Raw genomic sequence first — 12,902 nt, 5'->3', positions numbered from 1 at the left:
TACTTTTGTATGTCCATGTATGTTTGGGTGTAATTGTTATTGTTCAATCATTTTGGTGCATTACGATGTGATCATGTGAGAGGGTATACATTTGGGTGATGTGTTGGGTTACGTGTGTATTTTATAGCATTTGAACAAGTGTGTGTGACAGGGCCATAGCAAGCGGGGCGGCCGGGGATGCCATGGCCGCCCCACTTTTTGAGAAATTTGTTATGTTTTTCTTTATATCTTTATTTCAATATTGGCATATATTTGTATTTTGGCCGCCCCACATTTGCGATGGCTGCCCCACATTTTTCAACCTTGCTACGGCCTGTCCAGTGTGATCATCAATGAATGTATATGAGCATCAATGAACATGCATGTTTGTGCATATTTTTGTGTGGGTGCATGCATGGGTTTAAATCATTGTGTGATCTGTTAGAATGTGTATTTTATAGTTTTTGAAAGCATCAATGTAGCAGATGAGGAGGATGAACATGCAGGGGTGCAGCGATCGAATTCGACGGTATCGCGATCGCAAAATGCGATGCAATTTCCATCAACTGCTATGCACTTTTCCAAAATGCATAGCTATAATTGAAGACCGAATTGAAAAGACTAGTTTGCGTAGGACGTCCTGTCAACCAGACCAAAAATGCCGTACTGCGCAGGTCAGTAACCAATCACGTCGTGCCTTTGCCCTGACGTCAGACGCAAACTAGTCTTTTTAATTCGGTCTTCAATTATAAAAGTGCTATACTGCTATGCAAACATGTGTTTTGCATAGCACAAACTGCGATGCAAAAAAATTGACTGAATTCGAACCCTGCAGGGGTGTGTGTATTTTTGTGTAATATTGCGTAGTTGTTTGCCAGCAAACGAGGACACACACTTGCACTTCACATTCAAACCGCAGACCACTCTGCAATGGAGGATCATCCTCGGTTTCAAACGACCGCATTTTAATTTTATGCAAAATGTATTTGCAAAATACGACCTCTATCGGTATAAGAAATAATGTCCGCAGTTGGTAGGTTAAATTCTATACACACAAAAATATACAAACAAAATGGCAGAAAATGTCCTCGGTATGTCGATTGAGTAGGGATTCAGACAACCATGTTTGCATAGTCCTCAACAGCATCCACGTTTGGAGGCGATTACATGTGGGGGTGTGCGCGTGGGGTGTGTATGTGTTGGACCCACCTGCACAGCAACTATGGGCGTCCACCCTTGGGGTATAGGTCCCTCATCGTAGGTGTAATACCAGGTCTACGTTTTGGCAGTTAAATATCATTACCATAAAAGGCCACACTTTCAATAGTGAAATATCAGTCCACAGTTTAGTCCGAGGTGCTCTGACGATAACACTCCGATCGCCACCGCCAGGCAATCTACGTTTATAACGTGTAGTAGGCCAGTGGGACAACGCAACCGCTACGTGAACGAGCTATCCACAGTTATGCTAGGGTCCACGCTTGTCAGTGACAGTGTGCAGGGATGTACATGAATGTGCGATATGGTTATTAAAGTAAAGTCTTTGTGTGATTTGCTGGGAAGGTGTATTTTGTAATAAAGCATTAGAACAAGTGGGGTGAGCAGGTATGATGGTTTGCCAGTAATATTTGTGCATAGTACAGTATGTTGGATGGTGAGGTGGGTATATCTGTCTGTGCATACCTATTAGTACCTATTGTGTTAATAGTCATGGGATTTGTCAAAGAGGTTCAGTATATGTGACATGATCAAGAGTGTAAGACTTTGATTTTTCATACACAGTGACAAGATATTGTATTGAATTTCATTTTGTGTCTGCAGCATGAAAATATAATTAAGAGATATTTCATGCATATTTGATGGAGTTTTCATAATATTGTAGCCTGTTAAATGTGCAAGAATGAAATATTGAAAATTGATACCAGAAATAAATTCGCTAGCTTGATTGTGCAACACATTGTGCTAGGATGTTTCAAAAGTCATTGGCATAGAAGGAAGATGAGGCCTATGAGGCAGATATTATTGGAAAGCCTGGGTGATAAGTGATAAGGAAATGAAGCTGTTGAACCATGATGAAATGGTATCCGCTAACCATAAACCTATATTGAACAGATAAAAGTTGCCATTACTACATAGATATTGTGCATTAGGGAATTTGTTTGGAATATTGCAATATTTTTACATTCAAGTTTGAACACAGACCTTGGAAAGAACTGGTTCTTCAGTCCATGTTTTCATTTATAAATGTTAGAGATAGTAGTAGGCCAACTTGCACTCTGTGTCACTTCAAGTTGGATGATGTCAGGTGTTTTTATGCAGTTGTGTCACAAGCATGTTGGCATACCCCTCTTGTGCATGTGTCTGCGAGATTAGGTTAGTGCAAAAATTGATATTGCATGGCATGCACAGGTCTACATCGAACCTGAGGTGAAACAAACTGTAGTAAAATTGTATATTTTAGAGAAGTAAACAAGAAACAATATCATGGATTGACATTCCACATATTATAGACATAGACTGGCAGTGTCTTCTAAGGCCATGCAGTCATATCTCTTCAGTCGTCAGTTTTTATGTCAATACTTTTTTCTTTTTGTTGAACGTTTATTAAATCTTTAATAAAAATCTAATTATATGTCACTCAGTTTGCACCAAGAGCAATAATTGACTTTTATCTATCATAATTTGTATATTAGTATTTTTCAATATTAATACTGTTGAATTCACTTTTTAAATATGAAATAAATCAATCAAAAATTTGAAAGAAGCATTACAGATTCAACGACAACGAAGTTGATTCAATATGCAATTTTAAAACTTGTGAAAAATAATTGCAAGTGAGATCTATGATTAATTAAATGTGCATTTAATATTCATTGCAATCGTTTAGAGTTTATCATTTATCTCATAATGATTTGATATATTGTTGTTATTTTGGAAGTGATAGGGATATTTAGTCAGTACTATAGGTTGGGAAAAATGGTTAAAGAATTTCAAGAGGACAAAAGCCCAGAGTCACATTTCTCAAGAATTTTTTTCCGGGTACTTAAGGGCTGGGGTATGAACGTTTGGACAGTATTTATTTTGGGACATTAGAGCACATCAGACATATCGAATTGCATTCTGAATACGAAGAATGTCATTCTGATATCAAATAATTTTGATTTTTTGAAATTCGCAATTTAATACGGCTCTGGTTTTTTTAACATGTATCAAAAGTGTGAACTAAGAGGGTAAAAATGAAATTGACAGAAGACACTTAAAATATGTCATTTCTCAAAGCAGATTACTTGAATTTTAAGAAAATACAAAACTTGGAGCTTAATTCTGTTCATTTGGTCTGTAAACTTTGTAGACCCTTTAGCCAAATGAGATTTTTTTCTAAAAAAGCAACTTGTTGCCAAAGCTAGATATTGCTTACTGTAATGCCCATTAGTTAGCAAATTAGTTGAGATGGGAAAATAATGAGTCCAAGTTACTATTGACCAAATATGGCCATTCTGTGATCACTTTTAGGTAACGTTTCAGGCATATGAAACTGAAAAATGGGCAAAATAGCAGGTTTGGTGGTCAAAAATATGCTCTAAATGTAATTAATTTCATCCACATATATTGCTAATCCATATGTGAACAAGGTAATGATAACTGAGTACTAACATATCAAAATAAGTTTGATAATGCCTTTATAGTAAAAATGTAACTCGCTATCGGCGTGGGTTTCGGTTGTTCCATTATTATGTTAACAGGCATTATTTGCAGGCATCTGGCCCTATTTCTAAGCACATACTAGTTCAAAAATGTAAGTGACAGTCACTGTCAGATAATTAAACCTATCACTTGCAAATGTAATCATCATAAATGATAATTTTCATCTTCCTGAAGAAATTTTTTTAATTTAGATATATACATGTACTGATATCCACATTTATTCATATACATTGTTACCCGTATCCTTAATTGTAAATGTGCACTGGACATCATAATAAATCAAATAAATTAGCTCCCTGAAGCATTAAGTTGGTAATACAAAGGGCTATACCTTTCTTACAAGCATAATCAGGCTCTCGTTTATGTCTTCCCAACTTCAGAGTGTTTCGGATGTTACATTACGTTTTATAATGCATTTGCAATCTAATTTAACTAATTGAGGGAAACATTTGTGACATTTCATTATTTTAGCATAAATATCAATCACTTTGAATCAGAAAACCTGTTGAAATTATTCAAATGATTCAAATATGTACAAATACTTGTATAATTAAAGGCAGTGATTCGGATGTTACATGCTGTTAACATTTTTACAAAGTTTGATGGTTGGAAGTTGAATTAACAAACATGAGATCATTATACAACAGGTATGTTGCCATGATGGACACTCAGAAATTTGTTAATGCAAGGCACAATCATTTATCATTTGCACACAATATAAAATATGCAAAAACTGATATGTATTAAAACAGCTCATAAATCTGTGTTAACAAATAATTCCCTTGAAATTTGTTCTGTTGTTAAGAGTATTTTTCTTGTTGGTTAATTTGTTTCCATTGTTAATTTATAGTTTTATTGGACATAATGAAGCTGTATGAATCATAATAAGTATTTCTCCTGCTTCATTTCTGGTATATGTGCATAGTGATTCCAATGTAGGCCTCACACATGTACATGTACGTATATATTAAATGTTAAAATGATCACTTTTTTATGAAAATGCAGATTTTTTTCAATTTTGAAATAAATGTTATGATAAAATTGCTACTTAATTATTTTCAATAAGTTTTAGATATCATCTAGTGATAAAATCTTATAAAGTTTTTGAAATTACAACTTCATTTTGGACTTGTTAACAAAAAATAGGTAACATCCGAAACACATTTTAAATTAAAGTATTTTGCTAGTGTAATGGAGAAATATTCAGTGTAAGTTGCTTTTCAAATTTAAAATAAATTTCTTAGGACATGTGTATATGTCAGTAATGACCTCGCTTGGATTTGAAAGGAATGAACCAAATCAATTATATTGCTTTTTATTTTATGTGTTGGGCATAGAGACAATAGATATTGTAGAGCTAACAACTTGTAATTTTTTCCACTAGCAAGGTTTTCAAAGGTGAAATGGAGTCAGCAATATTAGGAAAATGAGAATGTACATCATATTTACCGGGCATATTTACTAGAAATTCATTTAAGTGTATATTCTAAAATCTTCTTACAAAGCCCTGTCATTGGCTTCACTTTCCGTTAACATTTTGCCTTGTAACATCCGAAACAAACTTTACATGTTAATGGTTTGCACACTCAAAGAACAAACCCAGATATGGTAAAACATATTTCTACTATGGCCTTCCCTTGATTTCCAATCCATTTGAGCCTTTCATTTTCCCTCAAATTAAATTTCTTCAATAATATGTCACTCTTTCTGTCTCGGATGTTACATTTGATTCGGATGTTACCATTGTTAACGGAAATGTTGTGTGACCAACATTTTACATAAAGTCAAGATAAAGTAAAATCATTTTTCATTTAGATACTTGTTGTCATGTCTACTTCAACTTAATAATGAAAATTCAAAGCTGGTATTGTTCTTCACATAATTATAAGACAATATGTATTCTTTTCGGATGTTACAAAACTGTTAACGGAAAATGAGACCCATTTAAGTATTGCTTCACCATAATTTGAAAACATTCAACCGATACAAAATGTGCACTTGCAATTACTTATATTGCCCTGAGGCACACATTAAAAGTATTTGTGCATGTTTTACTTGATAAAACAATCACTTAGACCATGTTAAAAATAGAGCAAGATTGTTAACGGAAAATGTAACGTCCAAAACATAATTTTCAAGTGCTCAAATTTTTTTCATGTTAGAAATTATTTCGGTAAATCTTGTATTTCTTGGATCTTGCACTAACATGTGTTCATAAAATATTAAACAGAATACTCAGAGCTGATCTGGTTTTATTTTGCAAACAAAACAAATTAGCCACTTTTGTTAGGTTGACAAATTTCCGTTAACAATTGGACATTTGGTCTTGTCACAAGTAAAGAAAGAAAAATGGGACAAATTTTGTTAAGCTATGGGAGATTAGCCTATGTCTACACTACATAAAAATGTAAAAAGTTATCCTGAAATATGTCATGTGTTTCTGCTGGGGTCTCCCAAAGTGTCATTAAGCGTTTTGATACATGTTAAAAAAACCAGAGCCATACACATTTTATGGCAAATCATTAAAATTGATATTTTTGATATTTAACAGTACTTGAAGTAAACTTTATAAATCTGATGATTTATACTTAAAAGATGTAGGTGGGATGAAAAGCCGACGATCAATTGAAAATTTTGACCTTTCATTATTGAAGATATGGATTTTTTTTTCCAAAACACCAACAAAAATTAGGTCTTTTTGGGAAAAAACCCATATCTTCAATTTGAAAGGTCAAAATTTTCAATTGACCGTCGGCTTTTCCTTCCTGCTACATACACTTTAAGAATGTATCATTAGATTTATATAATTTACTTCGAGGACTGTTATAATATCAAAAATTTGAAAAATATCAAATTTTTATAATTTGTCATAAAATTTGTATTATATTGTGATTTTCAAAAAATGAAAATTATTTGATATCAGAAAGACATGCTTCAGATTCAGAATGCAATTCGATAGGTCTGAGGTGCTCTCATGTCCCACAAAAAATACTGTCGAAACGCAATAAACACTCATTTTAGATCCCTTAATATGAAAAGGCAGTCATTTGCTGAGAAATTTCAGAAAGGTACAAACGTTTTGTGACTTTTATTTTCCAATTCAAATTATGAGCCATGACTTTGCTTTCAAATTTCTCACCCAACCAACCTCACCTCTTTATAGGCCTATATAGTTAAACCACATTTTGGCTGGCATCATGCTTTGATATGCTTGGAACACCGATCCATCAGTGAGTATTCTACAATATACTCGGCACACATCACACCTACAGTGTATAGCATTGATAGGAATGGCGGCAAATCATTTCTACCATCTATGCATGGACTTTAATAGGATTGACACCCACAAGAACTTGGCCCAATTATACAGAGCATCAAATCAGTGAAAATCATCATTGGTATTTTCAGGCTCACCTTTAACCTTTTTGATGAACTGGCCAGTTAGCACAGATCAGATCAGTGGATATTGTTTTGCACTTACCCACCGGGCCACCACCATATCAATTTGCCCGGATATATACAAATTTTTTTGGTAAGTGTTAAATAATGACCATTTATGTTTATTAAATGAGTGCCTTTATGTGAGCATTTACTTAACAAGTCTAGAATTTACAGGTGGGCAAGTAAGTAACGTAACAGCCATCAATTGCCAATGAGCAAGTGCCTATTTTGAGTCCTGGTGCATATTGGACACGGTGGCCTGTGGCATGATAATGGGGTGTAAAGATGCCCTCGTCATCATCAAAATTTCACATCAAGCGATAGGCAGGCATTGGTATTTCTATAACAAAACTGACAATCAGGAGAGGGGATAAGGAAGGGAAACATGCAGGACTATATTGCTGAGGGAGTCAAAATGCATTCTTAATTCTTTCACTCGATCAGCATTTTTCTATTGAAGTAAAAAAAGCCAGAATATCCCGGTTTACAGATTTACGAAGCCCGGTAGAAAAAGTTGTCCTCTGGCATTTTACCTGCTATTACCAAATGATCTTCCTCTGGTATTTCTCTGGATAATACTACTGTACCATGCTGCTAAAGTGATGCTGGATGCTTTTGGGAGTGCTGGGGATACTGAAGCACACCTGAGATTTATGTGTGTTGCATGTAACGAAAACCAGCCAAGCTTCACAGTCAGAGCTCTGGTTGTTCTTTTACAGTCTAACAAATTTACAAAAGGCAAATGAGGTGCTAGTCCATCCATGCAGGAGACATGCATATTTAATGTCTCTCCATGGACACCAGATGTGGGAGAATAAAATTGACTATAAATGATATGGTACTGATGCAGATCCAAATGCTACAATCTGTAGGCAAGATTCACAAGCACATAGTTTGAAAGTGGACAAGTTTTGTGGTACATTTATCTTTGCGATTGTCGTACCTCAAACTGCTATCATTATCACAAAAATAACAACATGTGAATCATTCATTTTGTTTAGGTGTATATTGTTATGAAGCTTACAATTAATAAACATAATTGAAACGGGTCATATGGCTCAAGATTTGCATAGCATGAAATATATATTGTGTGAAAATTGCCGCTGTTACATACCGAGAGTTGTTAAATGTTTGATGCTTTGAGCTTTGTACATTAAATATTAAAAACCACTTTTTAAAGGTCATTTGCTTGCTGGATTATTATTAAATTCTACCTTATGAAGCAGTTCGATATGTGACACTGATCGATTTGAAAACTAAACCTTTTAAGTTGGAGAGGATTTGGTGTTGCGTGGAATGGATGTTGCAATTTCTTTTGGTGATGGAGGATAGACCCAATTGTATGATTTTCTCGTAGACAGCTTGCAGGTGTCTGTCATTGATCCCTCTGATAAGAAACACAGTTTGTTACAGTTGATTAGGTTTTCTCTTGAAACCTAGATATTTACTATGCTTTGGTTGAATTAGATACTATATGGCTGTGGGGTCTATCCTGGTTGTTAGAGTAGTTAATTTGGATTTAGGAAGAGCATTACTTTTCTCTCTCTTTTTTTATTACAAATTCTGGTTCAATTCAGAAAAGCAGTTTTAACCTCAAATCAGGCTGCAATATGTTTGAATGAGCTTTAACCTGATTTGATTAGTGTAAGCTTTCTGTCCAGCAATCAAGTTTGGCCATGTAATCTTGCTTTTGTAGTGCTTCTAGCCCTACCATGTACTATCATATTTGCTACCAAAAGCTGTGGTTAGCAAACCGGTAACTTACTATGGATGGTAAATTTACCTACAACAACTAACTTTGAATAACTTTTAATCCTTTAACAGCGGCCCTTGTCTATACAGTAATTACCATCAACTATCAGCACATTTCGTCTGTGTGAAACCTTCTGGAAGTTATGCGGCAGTCAAAGGTAGACACCAACAACAAGAAATTTTGCTGGTAATTTGTAGGTAACTCTTTTAAAGTAGCTGACAGTGAGTGCATCTGCAATTGCTTTCAAAGGTAGCTAACTACACTCTTACCTGGAGAAGTTTATGATTGTCTGAACATGACTACAGTTCTCAGGAATCTTAAAGGGGCATTTCGTGATCCACAGCCTCATCCCCCCACTTTTCTCAAAAAAAGTTGAGATTTTTATATCACTGGAAACCTCTGGCTATATAATGTTTATGTACAAACTATTTCTTGCAGATTAATTCGTTTTGCAAAGATATCGTGAAATTTGAATTTCGTTCTGGTGCACCAGAACGAAATTACAACGCATTGTCTATGGAGCAGTGTAATACACATAATCATGCATAACTTCAAAAAGCATAAAATCGGAATCAACTGAAATTTTGTGAATAGGCTTTTTTCGTGGATATGTACTGAAAAATGTCATAAAAAGAGGATGCTAGGATCACGAAACACTCCTTTAAGGTGTTATTTCTCCCATTACTGTTTATTTGCTTCCATAAAATGCAAATCTTCCCAGAATTACAGATCCATTCCAAACAGAAAACTGTAGGCTTGAACAAGTTAACAGTTTGGAATGGATATGTAATTGGTGATACAAGACCTCAGTACACATTTTATGTGTTGTTACTTATCACATTAGGGATGAAATCAAAACTCAACCTCCGGTTTACTGGCGGTTACCGGCGGTTGAACCACGTTCCATTGTTTAGAACAATAAAAACCAGGTCCAACCGAACCGCCTGGAACCGGTGGTCGACCACTGGTCGAGTTTTGATTTCATTCCTTAGCCAGAGACATTTCATCAACCACTTAAAGAATGGCGCTTAACTTGTTTTCAGCGACAGGTCATAAGTTATCTTGGACCGTTATTAATTCAACCTTTTAGGTGAATTGATTTTTTGCAGGAATAACAAACCTATAATATGAACATTATTTGAAAATATTAAATGTGACAGTGAGTTTTGCAGGTGGCTGATCATAATGTATTATATTGGAAAATCGTAGTTGAATAATTTGCCCTACATTTGGTGATGTCTTAATTTTGGAACAGAAGTAGGACGATACAAATATTTTATTTTTATTCATTTTTATTTTACAAATTCGGCTAAAATACTTCAAAAAGCAAAGTAAAATTCACAATACATACGTATACATAAGAAAAAAAAAGTAAAATAGACCCAATGGGCTAGCCAGGAAGAGTCAGAAGCATCAAGACCTTGTCACCAAGAGGTGTGACTCCTCCAACCCATTGGGTAAGAAATGGGCGCCCAGCGTGGGGCGTGGTGCAATTAATGTGCTTTTTTTCATTGTAGTCTATGGAATTCTTGTTTATCTGCAAAATAAACTTCCAAATCAAGGCCTGCCATTACAGGATATATAATTTGGAATTACTGTCAAATCTGACCAAAATCACCAAATAAAATGAGTCTGAAATTACAGATCATATTCATAATGTAGGAGATATTGCATAGCAAAATGTTCTACATTTTAAGAAAAGTGTACACAATTTTATGGTATTTTGTAACTAAAGTACACAATTTTGATACACAAATTCTGAAATGTGTAGTTTTTGCTACACATATTTTCTACACTAAATTGTGCCCTGTACAGATCCATTCCTAACACAAAACTGTTAAAAGAAATGTATTGGTGATACAAAACATCTGCACATTTTGTGTTGTTACTTATCACCTTAGCCAAAGGCATTGCTTTCATGGTTTTAAATAGTTACTCTGACTTGTTTTCAGTGAACATAACCTATCATGGACCATCACTAAATTCAACCTATTGAGAATTTCTTTTTTTTTTTATCAGGAATAACAAAACATAATTTCACCTAGAAGAGTACATTTGAAAATATGAAATAAATGTGACAATGGGTTCTTCATATGATAACATACACATATGTGACGTGTCATGTCAAAAGGAGACACTTTTGGGCAGGATCGTAAATGGAGAAATAGCCAAAAATCTGCCGGTGGGTGATTTTTTCACAATTTGGGTTTGTTGCGAATTTGTTATGTTATTAATGTTAAAAATATTATCTGATAGTTTCAGACCGGAATGTAACTGGCATCTTGTATTTTTGGAGACATTTTTCAAGTTAATTCCTACTCTCAACATTGTCAATAATATTTTAAAAGGCCGATATCTTAATTTCCAATTTTATAATACCACAACTTTCGAACTCAATATGTTTGCTTAGGAATGTCCGATTTCATTGGGGAAAACGGCGTTGTGGAGCAAAATATCTCTATAGTTAAGATATGTAAAAACCTCAAAATTCATTTACACATATATTGGAAAGCTGTAGTTGAATATTATTTTACCCTACATTTTGTAATGCATTCATTTTGAAACAGAAGCAGGACAATATAATTCATGGTGTTTTTCTTTCATTCAAGCCTTTAGAATTCTTGTTTATCCACAAAATAAACTTGCAAATTAAGTGACGCTGCAATATTCATCACCAGGCCTCTCATTTCATGATCCAAGTATATAATTTGCAATTACTGTCAAATCTGACCAAATGAGTATTGAATCCATCACACAGAAAGAATTCACTTTTATTTTCATTCCAGGGGCTGATTATATTAATGCACATGGACATTGGTTGGGTTTAGAGTTAACAAATCGATACGTTGACGGGCGCTAGGTTATATTTGTAAATTACTTTAAGACAGTCAGCCGGCCGATCTAGCAAATACACCAATGCATTCATTTTGATTAGCTCTGTGCAAGGGTTCTACTAATGCTGTATCTAAAGGTGGTGCTGAACGTGTTTTGCTTCAAATTCATACAAGTTAATGTAGTACCATCATGAATAATACATTCTTAGTCGGTGGCCATGGTTTGGCTCAGAGTTAAGCTTGTATGCGCTGAATTTCATTGGCTCCCGCATGCAGTCGTTGATCATATAATCTTTGAACAAGTTCATTTGGAATGTTAGATTCAACTGCGAATTTTTGTTTTGTTTGAACAATTCCAAGAAAAATGGAAGGTGTTCAACTCGCATTTTAGTGACATTTCACCACTACACAAATGGTTTCATCAGACTGGTAACCTATCACATCTGACTGCTTCCAGAAGCCATCTGGATTCACCAAGAAGGAAAAGACAGTCTAAACAAGGATGAGGGACCTATTCACTCAATAATATCTTTGACTAACTCATCACATATACGACAGTTCCTGTTACCTGTAAAAGGAAGCATTCAGATGTGATATGTTGCCAGTCTCTGAAACCACTAGTGTAGTGGTGAAACACCATGTGAGTGTAACACCTTCATTTTTCAAAAAGAAAAAATTGTGCAGATTCCCTTTACACATCATCGCTCTGGAAATCCTCCCCTAAGCATGAAAAGAATTACCGTCAAAGGGCTGTTGAGGTTTAGAGTCACCTTCATGACAACCTGATCAGACTTGATACATTGTAATAAAAGTAAAGGCTCTCTCCATCCGATTCAATGCTCTCTCTATGTCAATCAGATGTGAGGAGAAAGAAAGCATTAAATTATTAACAACTTAGCAGCGGTGCAATAATATAATTTAACATTTTGCGAAGCATTAGTGTCACTTACCATTAATTATGAAAAGACCTACAATGTATGCGAGTATTAATTACCGTAATGCTTTTTTAGGGATGCATGAAAGAAGCCATATAATTCATCACAATAGATCACTTTTGAAGAAAAGAAAAAGTTTTGTTTTTAATTTCAGAAGTGCACCTGTTTTGCTGAATTATCCTGCATTATTTCATAATCATTATTGTTTTTGTGCTCAACTCAGTTACCGCAAGAATAAAACGTGCGAATACGTTC

At 34.7% G+C, this 12,902-nt stretch overlaps 1 protein-coding gene across 8 annotated transcripts in view; it reads left to right on the top strand.

Annotated features, from left to right (window-relative positions):
- The window catches only part of LOC140138510 (TBC1 domain family member 5-like), a 142,003-nt gene that overhangs the window by 9,091 nt on the left and 120,010 nt on the right, over nucleotides 1-12,902 (top strand). The gene's annotated exons all lie outside the window — the stretch shown is intronic.

This window comes from Amphiura filiformis, chromosome 1, assembly GCF_039555335.1.
Source record: "Amphiura filiformis chromosome 1, Afil_fr2py, whole genome shotgun sequence".
Lineage (NCBI taxonomy): Eukaryota > Metazoa > Echinodermata > Ophiuroidea > Amphilepidida > Amphiuridae > Amphiura > Amphiura filiformis.
This window is presented reverse-complemented; position numbering and strand designations above follow the sequence as displayed.